Source organism: Rhinopithecus roxellana, chromosome 13 (assembly GCF_007565055.1).
Source record: "Rhinopithecus roxellana isolate Shanxi Qingling chromosome 13, ASM756505v1, whole genome shotgun sequence".
NCBI classification, from domain to species: domain Eukaryota; kingdom Metazoa; phylum Chordata; class Mammalia; order Primates; family Cercopithecidae; genus Rhinopithecus; species Rhinopithecus roxellana.
Genome location: NC_044561.1, coordinates 122,672,025 through 122,683,657, shown reverse-complemented (window position 1 = coordinate 122,683,657; position 11,633 = coordinate 122,672,025). Strand labels below are relative to the sequence as shown.

General features: G+C 47.3%; 1 protein-coding gene across 7 annotated transcripts in view; it reads left to right on the top strand.

Moving 5' to 3' along the window:
- The first annotated feature begins 5,276 nt into the window (after positions 1 to 5,276).
- Positions 5,277 to 11,633, top strand: part of STAU1 (staufen double-stranded RNA binding protein 1) — an 83,365-nt gene continuing 77,008 nt past the window's right edge. For 3 of the 7 annotated variants that reach the window (XM_030915404.1, XM_030915402.1, XM_030915398.1), the window contains exon 1: positions 5,277 to 5,536. The gene's annotated coding sequence lies outside the window, so the exon portion shown is untranslated. The remainder of the gene's footprint in view (positions 5,537 to 11,633) is intronic. The other 4 variants (XM_030915403.1, XM_030915401.1, XM_030915400.1 and 1 more) reach the window with 2 other exon arrangements.

Here is an 11,633-nt window from a genome sequence, read left to right as displayed (position 1 = left end):
ATATCTTAATGATCTGCATTGAACCTTCCTAGCCAAGACCATAGCCTATATTTCTCTTTGCTCAAGTCTTTTTCTGTATCCTTTTGAAGAATTAAACATTTTTTCTTTACACAGACTGTGCATATTTCTTGTAAAGTTTATTTCTAGGTATTTTTATTTTTCCACTGCTTTGTAAATGGAGTCTTCCATTATATCTTTTTTCTCTTGTTTCGTTTTTTTTTTTCTTTTCTTTTCTTTTTTTTTTTGAGACGGAGCCTCGCTCTGTCGCCCCGGCTGGAGTGCAGTGGCCGGATCTCAGCTCACTGCAAGCTGCGCCTCCCTGGTGTACGCCATTCTCCTGCCTCAGCCTCCCGAGCAGCTGGGACTACAGGCGCCCGCCACCTCGCCCGGCTAGTTTTTTTGTATTTTTTAGTAGAGACGGGGTTTCACCGTGTTAGCCAGGCTCGTCTCGATCTCCTGACCTCGTGATCCGCCCGTCTCAGCCTCCCAAAGTGCTAGGATTACAGGCTTGAGCCACCGCACCCAGCCTTCTTTTTTTTTTTTTGAGATGGAATCTCGCTCTGTCGCCCAGGCTGGAGTGCAGTGACACGATCTCAGCTCATTGCAGGCTCCGCCTCCTGGGTTCACACCATTCTCCTGCCTCAGCCTCCCGAGTAGCTGGGACTACAGGCGCCTGCCACCACGCCCAGCTAATTTTTGGAATTTTTAGTAGAGACTGGGTTTCACCATGTTAGCCAGGATAGTCTCCTGACCTCGCGATCTGCCTACCTCATACTCCCAAAGTGCTGGGATTACAGGCGTGAACCACCGTGCCCGGCCTCGTTTGGTTTTTTGAGATGGAGTCTCGCTCTGTGGCCTGGGCTGGAGTGCAGTGGTATGATCTCAGCTCACTGCAACCTCCGCCTCCCAGGTTCAAGCGATTCTCCTGCCTCAGACGCCCGAGTAGCTGGGACTACAGGTGCGTACCACCATGCCTAGCTAATTTCTGTATGTTTAGTAGAGATGGAGGGGGTTTCACCATGTTGGCCAGGCTGGTCTTGAACTCCTGACCTCAAGAGATCTGCCCACCTTGGCCTCCCAAAGTGCTGGGATTACAGGTGTGAGCCACTGTGCTCGGCCCCATTATATTTTTATGTCTTCTAATTGTTGCTCTTAGATTCTGACATATCCCCAGGGTGCGGACCACCTCAAATAAGCTTGAGAATTACTTATTTAGGCCAGCAAGTAGTTCTCAACCTTGTTTTCCTGTGCTACACATACCACAGGTGATCCTGACATACACCAGTCAACCCTACAGGTGTTCCCTGTTTCTTCGGGACTTTCGCAGAGATAAGCAAGGCTGTAGTTTTTCTTTTTTTTTTTTTTTTTTTTTTTTTTTGGGACGGAGTCTCGCTCTGTCACCCAGGCTGGAGTGCTATGGCCGGATCTCAGCTCACTGCAAGCTCCGCCTCCCGGGTTCACGCCATTCTCCTGTCTCAGCCTCCCGGGTAGCTGGGACTACAGGCGCCGCCACGTCGCCCGGCTAGTTTTTTGTATTTTTTAGTAGAGACGGGGTTTCACCGTGTTAGCCAGGATGGTCTCGATCTCCTGACCTCGTGATCCACCCGTCTCGGCCTCCCAAAGTGCTGGGATTACAGGCTTGAGCCACCGCGCCCGGCCGGCTGTAGTTTTTCTATGGAAATTTATCATGTACCTGTTGTGTCCCTGACACTGTGTTAGGGGCCAGGGACCATCATGACGACTTAAGACAGGCTGAGTCTCTGCTGTCATGGAAGTTGATCTCTTAGGCCTAGCCTAATAGATATACTCAACAGATAATTGAAAAATTATAAGGGTGCAAAGTTCTACTAAGAGGCTAGGAGAGTGGAACAGAGATAATTCATGAGACGTTAACATTCACACTTGTAATCCCAGCACCTTGGGAGGCCGAGGTGGGTGGATCACCTGAGGCCAGGAGTTCGAGACCAGCCTGGCCAACATGACAAAACCCCATCTGTACTAAAAATACAAAAATTACAGGGCATAGTGGCGCCTGTAGTCTCAGCTACTCAGGAGGCTGAGGCAGGAGAATTGCTTGAGCCCGGAAGGTGGAGGTTGCAATGAGCTGAGATCGTGCCACTGCACTCTAGCCTGGGTGACTGAGTGAGACGCTGTCTCAAAAAAAAAAAAAAGAAAAAAGAAAAAAAAAAAAAAGGCCAGGTGCGGTGGCTCATGCCTGTAATCCCAGCATTTTGGGAGGCTGAGACGGGCGGATCACGAGGTCAGGAGATTGAGACCATCCTGGCTAACACGGTGAAATCCCGTCTCTACTAAAAATACAAAAAAAATTAGCTGGGCTCAGTGGTGGGCGCCTGTAGTCCCAGCTACTCGGAGGCTGAAGCAGGAGAATGGCGTGAACCTGGGAGGCGGAGCTTGCAGTGAGTGAGATCGCCCTACTGCACTCCAGCCTGGGAGACAGAGAGAGACTCTGCCTCAAAAAAAAAAAAAAAATTAAAAATTAAAATCAATGTCTCATAGGGCTTTTATGAGCTTTGCATCAGAGAGCCGAGATCACACCATTGCACTTCAGCTTGGGCAACAGAGTGAGATTCTGTCTCAAAAGAAAAAAAAAAGAAAAACGTCAATGTCTCAAAGGGCTTTTATGAGTTTTGCATGTTCCCATTCCTTAGTTCAAATGCATATAATTTATCTTGTGAGAAGGAACACACAGAATTTATCATAACATACTTAATGCTCACAGTTTCTTGTGAATCAATAATACATAGCTTCAATCTTTTTCTCAAGATAAAGAAAAATAATTCCTTAATTACTTAGCAAGAGTCAAGAGGTCTTCAGGATCTTGGAAGAGAACTTGACTGACAGTTTCTTGAAGAAAACAAATCTAAGTGACCTACTCCTGATCAGGTATGGTGGCCCACACCTGGAATAATCCCCCCAGTACTTTGGAAGGTCGAGGCAAAAGGATTGCTTGAGCCTAGAAGTTTGAGACCAGCCTGGTCAACTTAGTAACTTGGTAAGACCCTGGGCAACTTAGTAAAACCCTTTCTCTATAAAAAATTGAAAAATTAGCTGGGAGTGGTGGCACATGCCTGTGGTCCCAGCTACTCAAGAGGCTGAGGTAGGAGGATTTCTTGAGCTCAGGAGGTTGAGGCTGCAGTGAGCTGTGTTCATGCCACTGCACTCTAGTTAGGTGACAGGGCGAGACCCAGTCTCAAGAAAAAAATAAAAAAGATATGTGGAAGGAGGGAAGAGGGAAGAAAGAAAATTGGGACTGGAAGTCATAGACCCACCACTTTTGTCCTCATGGGTGATAGCAAAATCACCTTTAATGAGATTGTCTGATTGTGCGCAGCTTTGGGTTTAGGGAGACCTCTCTGCGTCTGCTCCTTTACCCAAGGAGGTATGGGATCCACACTGCTTGGAAGTTAGAAAGAAAAAAAGATCACTTTTAGCAGAGGGCTGGACAATATCTGAATGTTGCTTAGTACTGTCTTGCATGGGCACTAAAGGAACAGTGAAAGTCCTTTGACTATTTTTGGTGTTCTGAAATTCAGTGTCTTTGCACTTCACAAGAAGCAATGTATGGAGGCCTTGTCTAGAGAACAGCGTCCTCCCAGGCTTGGCTAAGGCTCCAAAGCCTCGCTTGGAGGGGCTCCTTCAGACACAGCAGCTCGTATTTTGAATTTATATTCCCCTGGCAAGAGAGACTGAGCAATTGTTAGATTGAGAGATATTTAAGAGAGAGAGAATTATTTTTAAATAGTGGGGAAGCAGTCCTAGAGTGAGCAGGAGAGAGAAGCTCTGTGTATTTGCACTTCCTTCACTCATTCTCAGTTTCCCGGACCTCTCACAACACGAGCATAATTTTCACTGAGTCTGATCTCAGAAGTTCAAGATTCTTTTTTTTTTTGAGATGGAATCTCACTCTGTTGCCCAGGTTGGAGTGCAATGGCGTGATCTTGGCTCACTGCAACCTCCATCTCCCAGGTTCAAAAGATTCTCCTGCCTCAGCCTCCCAAGTGGCTGTGATTACAGGCGCCCACCACTACACCCGGCTAAATTTTTTTGTATTTTTAGTAGAGATGGGGTTTCACCATGTTAGTCAGGCTGGTCTTGAACTCCTGACCTCAGGTGATCCGCCCGCCTCGGCTTCCCAAAGTGCTGGGATTACAGGTGTGAGCCACCGCGCCTGGCCAAGATTCTTTACTGGCCACCCTCCCTCCAACCTCCCATATAATACGGCTGCTAAAAACCACTTAGTTTATCTAGATCTGGGTGAAAGAAATAGCAATCTAGCACTTCTTGTCTTTTTTTTTTTTTTTTTTTGAGATCAAGTATGGCTCTGTCGCCAAGGCTGGAGTGCAGTGGCGTGATCTCGGTTCACTGCAATCTCCGCCTCCCAGGTTCAAGCAGTTCTCCTGCCTCAGCCTGCCAAGTAGCTCGGACTACAGGCGCCCGCCACCACGCCCGGCTAATTTTTTGTATTTTTAGTAGAGAGGGGGTTTCACCGTGGTAGCCAGGATGGTCTCGATCTCTTGACCTAGTGATCCGCCCACCTTGGCCTCCCAAAGTGCTGGGATTACAGGCGTGAGCCACGGCATCCGGGCCATTGTCTTTTATCTCACTATAAAATTTTCTAGTCGGGCGCGGTGGCTCACGCCTGTAATCCCAGCTCTCAGGGAGGCAGAGGCGGGAGGATAGCTTGAGCCCAGGAGTTCGAGACCTGCCTGGGTAATACAGCGAGGAAAAAAAAAAAAAAGAAAAAAAAAATTTTTTTCTAATTTTATTTATTGTGTATTTTACTCACACAAGAATGTAAGCTCTACGAGGGCAGGGATTTTTGTCTGTTCACCACATTCTTAGCCCTTGGAGCAATGCCTTGCATACAGCAAGCATTTAATGAACATTTACAGATGGAGGAAGAAACAACTGCAGGAAGGAGAGAAAGAGAGAAAGGAGGGCCAGAGGCAGGACAAGAGGAAAGACCGAGAGAAGGAAGGAAAAAGGAAGTGGAGGAGGAAAGAAGGTAGGCTGGGTTCTCCCAGACACGCTTCCAGTCCAGCAGGCAGCACGAAACTCCCATCAGAACTACAACTCCCGGCAGCCCGCGGCTGCCTAGGCGGGACAGGGCGCCACTCCCGCTGAGCTCCCGGCGTGCCTTGCGAGCGTAGACTCCGCCGCAGCGCCCGCCGGAACTTGTGGTCCGGGCTGCGGGTGGGGGTGGGGCCGGGCCTGGAGGCGGGCGGGGGACGGGGGCGGGCGCCTGCCCCTCCCCCGTCACTTCCTGCCGGGCTGCGGGCTCCGGAGCGGCTCTTCAGCGTTTGCGCCGGCGACCGCCGCGTCTCTCTCGGCTCCTGCCTCCTTTGACCACCCCCCAACCCCCCCCCCGGCCCGGCGGCGCCCGCCTCCTCCACGGCCACTCCGCCTCTTCCCTCCCTTCGTCCCTTCTTCCTCTCCCTTTTTCCTTCCTCCTTCCCCTCCTCGCCGCCACCGCCCAGGACCGCCGGCCGGGGGACGAGCTCGGGGCAGCAGCCAGGTGAGGCGGCCGGGCCGAGCCGGGCCTGGCGGAGCCCGCGCGGGCGCCGCGGTGGTGGGGAGGTGGGCGGCGGGTGGGGCCTAGGCCTCGGCGGGCCCGCGCGCCCCGCCGCCTTCCCCCGGGCCTCTGTAGCCCGCGGGGCCTTCCCGGAGGAGGCGGGTCCTTTTGCGCCCCCCGCCTCCGGGCGCCCTGAGGCCTGGCCTCGGGTGCCCCCATTCCCTCCAGTCCTCGCCGGTGTCACAAACAGGTGCCGCGGCCGCCTTTCCTTGTCCCGCATGGCGCGCGCGGGGATGCCGAAGTTATTCCCGGGGCTGGGGCGCGGGTTGGGGGTGGCCCGCTTCAGGTCCCCTAGGGCTGGAGCCTCTCAGTGTCGCCGGCCCAGGTCTGTAGCTTAGTGGTTAAGAGCACGGCCCAGGTGTCCAAAACGGGTGCCAAACCCTGCTCTGCCCCGTTAGGCAAGACACTTAAACTCTTTGTGTCTTGGTTGGAAAGGGGGCTGCTAATACCGTCCCTGCCTCTTAAGACTGTTAGGGTTCAGTGAAATGGGGCGTGTAAAGCGCTTATCAGAGTGCCAGACGCAGAACGTGTCCCAATAAACCGTCTGCATAATTTATTAGCGTGATATGAAGGTATAATTTAATGGACAGAGTGGATAGAAGTTGACCTACCTCTCCGTTTGGGTTTCTTAGAGGCTGCAGTGTTCCGCGTGCCCATGTCCAGAGCCAGGGCATTGTTTTGAGTTTTTAACATCTGAAAGGGGCGTACGCTTAATTGGTACATTGTTGTTGGCAGTCTGTAAACGATGGATGCTATTTCTTTCCGTCTTCTCCGCTTAGCCAACTGCAGGATATTCACCATCTCCCGCAGGATGAGCAACCTGTCCATTTTCCCCCGCCCCGCCATCAGCCAGCTTCTTGTTGTCATTCCATTTCTGGGAAAGTTGCTGGCAGAAGCTTCCCTTGAGTTGGGCAAACCTATCTGGAGCACTTACTGTGTGTCAGGCTCTGAAGCGGGGTGTACGGAGATGGAAAAATTTGTCTGTTCTTTCTCTACACCTCGATAAGTTTTTTTCACTGAAGCTTTGCTTATATTCCCCTCTCCCTGTTGGCTTTCCTTTTAAGCCCTTGCTCCGCCTCCGTGTTGCAGTATTGCTTGTGTGGAAGTTTTCTCCTGTTCCGGAAGATACGTGCTTCAGTCTGTTCTGCCACTGTTCTTCGGCTGTGTGGACGTTTTTAAGTTCACACTTCCCTTCTGCTTGTGGCTTTCATTGTTAAGAGCGTGGTGGAAAGAGTTCAGTCAGGTTCCTGGTTGATTTTGGCCTTTCAGGAATCCGTGCTTACCAAATGTAAATTACATTGCTACTTGTTGAGGTAAAAACTAAAAATACAGTTGGAGTGTAGAGGGAGCAGTTTCGGTTATCCTGGTGACAGGTGGGATTTTTAGTACGGCAACTTTATTAAAGCATACTGGGTTTTTGAAAATTCTGTACTTAGTTTTATAGGTGTACTCTAAGGAAATGCAACTTATGGGTGTTCAATTTTATACGAGTAAGGAGTGTGTGTTTACCTGAGTGATCCTCCTGTATCGTAGGATTGTTTTAGGCATTAAATTTCATGAGTGAACTGAAAATATTTTTATTTATACGCTTCTCAACACACGTGCGGCAAAGTGGCCTCCTTGTTTTTGACATTTTCCTGGAATTTTCTGACAGTCTTACCTTTGTTTCTAATTTGAAATATTTGTTTGAATTTTTTTTTTTTTTTTTTTAGACAGTCTCACGCTGTCGCCCAGGCTGGAGTGCAGTGGCACGATCTCGGCTCATTGCAACCTCTGCCCCCTGGGTTCAAGCGATTCTCCTGTCTCAGCCTACCGAGTAGCTGGGATTACAGGCGCCCGCCGCCGCGCCGTGTTAATTTTTGTAGTTTTAAGAGAGACAGGGTTTTGACATGTTGGCCAGACTGGTCTTGAACTCCTAACCTCGTTATCCACCCGCCTCGGCCTCCATAAGCAGGCTAGGCGCGGTGGCTCATGCCTGTAATCCCAGCACTTTGGGAGGCCGAGGCGGGTGGATCACGAGGTCAGGAGACGGAGACCATCCTGGCCAACATGGTGAAACCCCGTCGCTGCTGAAAATACAAAAAATAGCCGGGTGTGGTGGCGGGCGCCTGCAGTCCCAGCTACTCGTGAGGCTGAGGCAGGAGAATCGCTTGAACCCGGGAGGCGGAGGTTGCCTGAGCGACAGAGCGAGACTGTCTCAAAAAAAAAAAAAAAAAAAAAAAAAAAACCAAAAAACCACGTAAGCAAACAACTATACAAACAGTGTAAAGCATGTCTAATACTGCCATATCACAATGGCATATTGCAGTAGGGAAATGGTATTTTAAATACCATTTAAAAAAATCTTTTTATTCTGGAAAATATGTAAAACTCGAATACTGTGGAGAACCCCATGTATTAGTCACTCACTCAGCTTTGACAATTATTAACTCATAGCCAAGGTCGGTTTTGTTTCATGTTGTATCCCCCCACACAAACTAGATTATTTTGAAACAAATCTTAAACATTGTATCGCAACATTAGCGATTTTGACTTTTACCAGATTGCTCTAGATTAATGTCACAAAATTTACTTTTAGTAGAATAATAGTTCTCATTTTGTTTGTTGGGCTTCCCTTCTCTGTTTATAAATGGTTTCTGTACAGCAGAAAAGAAAAAGAAAATTAGCTCTTGATTCAATGCTTTCAGCTCCTCAAAGTCAAAATACAGCCTTGCTTCTTTGTTGTGTACAAAAGCAAAAATTCTTGAGCTATTAATGACTATAATTGAAAAGCAAACAGAAATACAGATTTCCCTAGTCCTGTTTGGCAGAGACCTGCCTGTTAACCCACTTTAATAGAGATAACTTTGTGTCAAAGTTAAACTACAGTTAATAATTCGTAACGAAAACTTAAAAAGTTTCTTTACAGTAGTTGTGTAAAGATACTGCTGTTACCTTAGGTTAAGAATTAAGCAAAAGATAATCTTTTATCATAGAATTGTTTTCCAAAGAGCCCCCATCTGCTCTATTTCCAAATAACAAATTTAGCAAATATGAATGAAGCCTTAATTTTTGTGAATAGTATGAAATCACAGCATGAGTGTTCACGTTTTTCTTTCTTGTGTCTAAAAGATCTCTCTTACAATGGAAGTTGACAGGAATATTATAAATGCTTGTCATTGTTGCATAACTTTTCTTTTTTTTTTTTTTTTTTTGAGACGGAGTCTCGCTCTGTCACCCAGGCTGGAGTGCTGTGGCCGGATCTCAGCTCACTGCAAGCTCCGCCTCCTGGGTTCACGCCATTCTCCTGTCTCAGCCTCCCGGGTAGCTGGGACTACAGGCGCCGCCACGTCGCCCGGCTAGTTTTTTGTAGTTTTTAGTAGAGACGGGGTTTCACCGTGTTAGCCAGGATGGTCTCGATCTCCTGACCTCGTGATCCGCCCGTCTCGGGCTCCCAAAGTGCTGGGATTACAGGCTTGAGCCACCGCGCCCGGCTAGTTGCATAACTTTTCAAAGTTCTAGTCGTAAATAGTTTTCAACTTTTAGATCTGTAACATTATTTCAGTTTTGTAGGTTTGCTTTTGAGCTTGATCTGGTACAGTGGAAATGTTACATGTTACGTTTTAGTTATTACTACCTGGAAGGTGGGGAAGGATACACCTCTTAAAATTTATTTAGGAGAGAAACGCCAATTTAGCATCTGGGAAAGGACACAGCACATTTTAGAAAATGTGTGGCGCCTCCCGCTAAGCTTAGAGTAAGAGAATTGTTACCGTTAATATAGTTTCTTCAGAATAAGTTGCTCTCTTTTATGTTTCAGCCAGAAAGCCCAGGTATATACAGATTACAGCAGATCCTTGAATAATGTTGTTTCAAGACAATGTGAGGAGAAAAACTGTGGAGTTTGCACATTCTCCCTATCCCTGCATAGGTTTTCTCTGGGTACTGTTGATTTCCTCCCACATCCCAAAGCTGTGCACATGAGGTTCACTGGTGTGTGGAGCAGTGTGTGTATGTGTGAGCGCTTTCTGCAGTGGATATCCTGTCTAGGGCCGGTTCCGGCCTTGCACCCTGAGCTGCTGGGATAGGCTGCAGCCACCCCAACCCTGAACTGGAATAAGTGGTAAAATTTTTTTTTTTTTTTGAGATGGAGTTTCACTCTTGTCGCCCAGGCTGTGTGCAATCTCGGCTTACTGCAGCCCCACGCCTGTAATCCCAGCACTTTGGGAGGCTGAGACGGGCAGATCACCTGAGATCAGGAGACCAGCTGGCCAGCATGGCGAAATCCTGTCTCTACTAAAAATACAAAAAATTAGCCAGGCTTGTTGGCGGGCGCCTGTAATCCCAGCTACTCAGGAGGCTGAGGCAGGAGAGTCACTTGAACCTGGGAGGCAGAGGTTGCAGTGAGCGGTTATCGTGCCATTGCACTCCAGCCTGGGCAACAAGAGCCAAAGTATGTCTCAAAAAAATAAAAAAAAAAAAGTTTGTCTACTTCACATTTATTTCAGTGTTTAATATTAAAAGTGTTTGGTCTTTATTTGAAAGTTTGGTGATGTTTTTCTGATGAGAAATGTGCCCTAGAACCTAACTCTTCTTTGTATCAGTTAGCCTGTGTTAGTCGGCAGTCTCAGTTTCCCAGAACCAATCCCTTACGTTAAGAGAGGATTTACTGTGTTTTAAGTTTAGAAATGGCCATGACTCATGGAACTCTCCTCCACCCCCATTCTAAAGTCCAGATCATTAATATCATTCTGGGTGTTATCAAACTGGATGCTGCTTCATCCTGTCTGTCTCCCCAATACCACAAGGTAGTCTCAGTTTGTAGGGCAGCTTTCTTTCTTTTTTTTTTTTTTTTTTTGTGAGACTGAGTCTCACTCTGTCACCCAGGCTGGAGTGCTCTGGCACAATCTCAGCTAACTGCAAGCTCCGCCTCCTGGGTTGACGCCATTCTCCTGCCTCAGCCTCCCGAGTAGCTGGGACTACAGGCGCCCGCCACCAGGCCCAGCTAATTTTTTTTTGTATTTTTAGTAGAGATGGGGTTTCACTGTGTTAGCCAGGATGGTCTCCATCTCCTGACCTCGTGATCCCGCCCACCTCCGCCTCCCAAAGTACTGGGGTTACAGGCGTGAGCCACCACGCCTGGCCTGTAGGGCAACTTTCTTTGAGCCTTTTTACTGGATTGAGTAAGAGTGTCATTCAGTATAAAGATGAAACTTTCATGAAAAAGGTATCTTTTTGTGGGATTCCACAAGCCAGTTCCAGAGTTTGTTGCCCAGGCTGATCTTGAACTCCTGAGCCCAAGTGATCCTCCCACCTCAGCCTCCTTAGTAGCTGGAATTTATAGGCAGAGGCCTTGTTTTCATGAGCTTCTAAATTGGATCATCTTATTTGATGTCATATTTAGTGATGCAGAATTGTTCAATTTGAGGAAGTATAAATTCCTCCCCTCTCAAGAGCTTTGAGGTAGCTTTTTTAGAGCTTTCAAAAGTATTTAGAGAATTTTATGACAGATTTGTTTCACATTAGACCTATAACAGGTTGTTTTACCTTGACTTCTGGTGATGGAGACATTTGTGGTTGAAATGCTTCTCGTGTAATTTTCTACATGAGGTTTTCTTTAAATAAAACTTCACCAGAATCAAGGCTGTATACCATTTGTGCTATTCCAAAAAATATAAATTGCCAGTTAACGGTTGAACTATGAGAGGGCATGTTAGTTGCTATGGTTATTTACCCCCACCATTTTATTATGAAAAATTTCAAACATATTAACAAAGTTTATGAAGTTTTATTGTACATCTCTTTAGATACCATCTACTTTCTGTTTATTTCTGCCCTGTTTCATGGTGATGAATACCATCTACTTTTTATCATTAACATTTTACCGTACAGTATTATGAAGCTTGAATAATGTTGGCCAAATCCATTGTTCTCACCTGCTAAGGAGATAATAGGATTATAAATATATAGCTAAGTTTATCTTATCAAATGCCACTGGATGGATGGCTTAGATATCTGTCTTATTGACAGCTTAATGCTCTGAACTAGAAAACCTTACTGA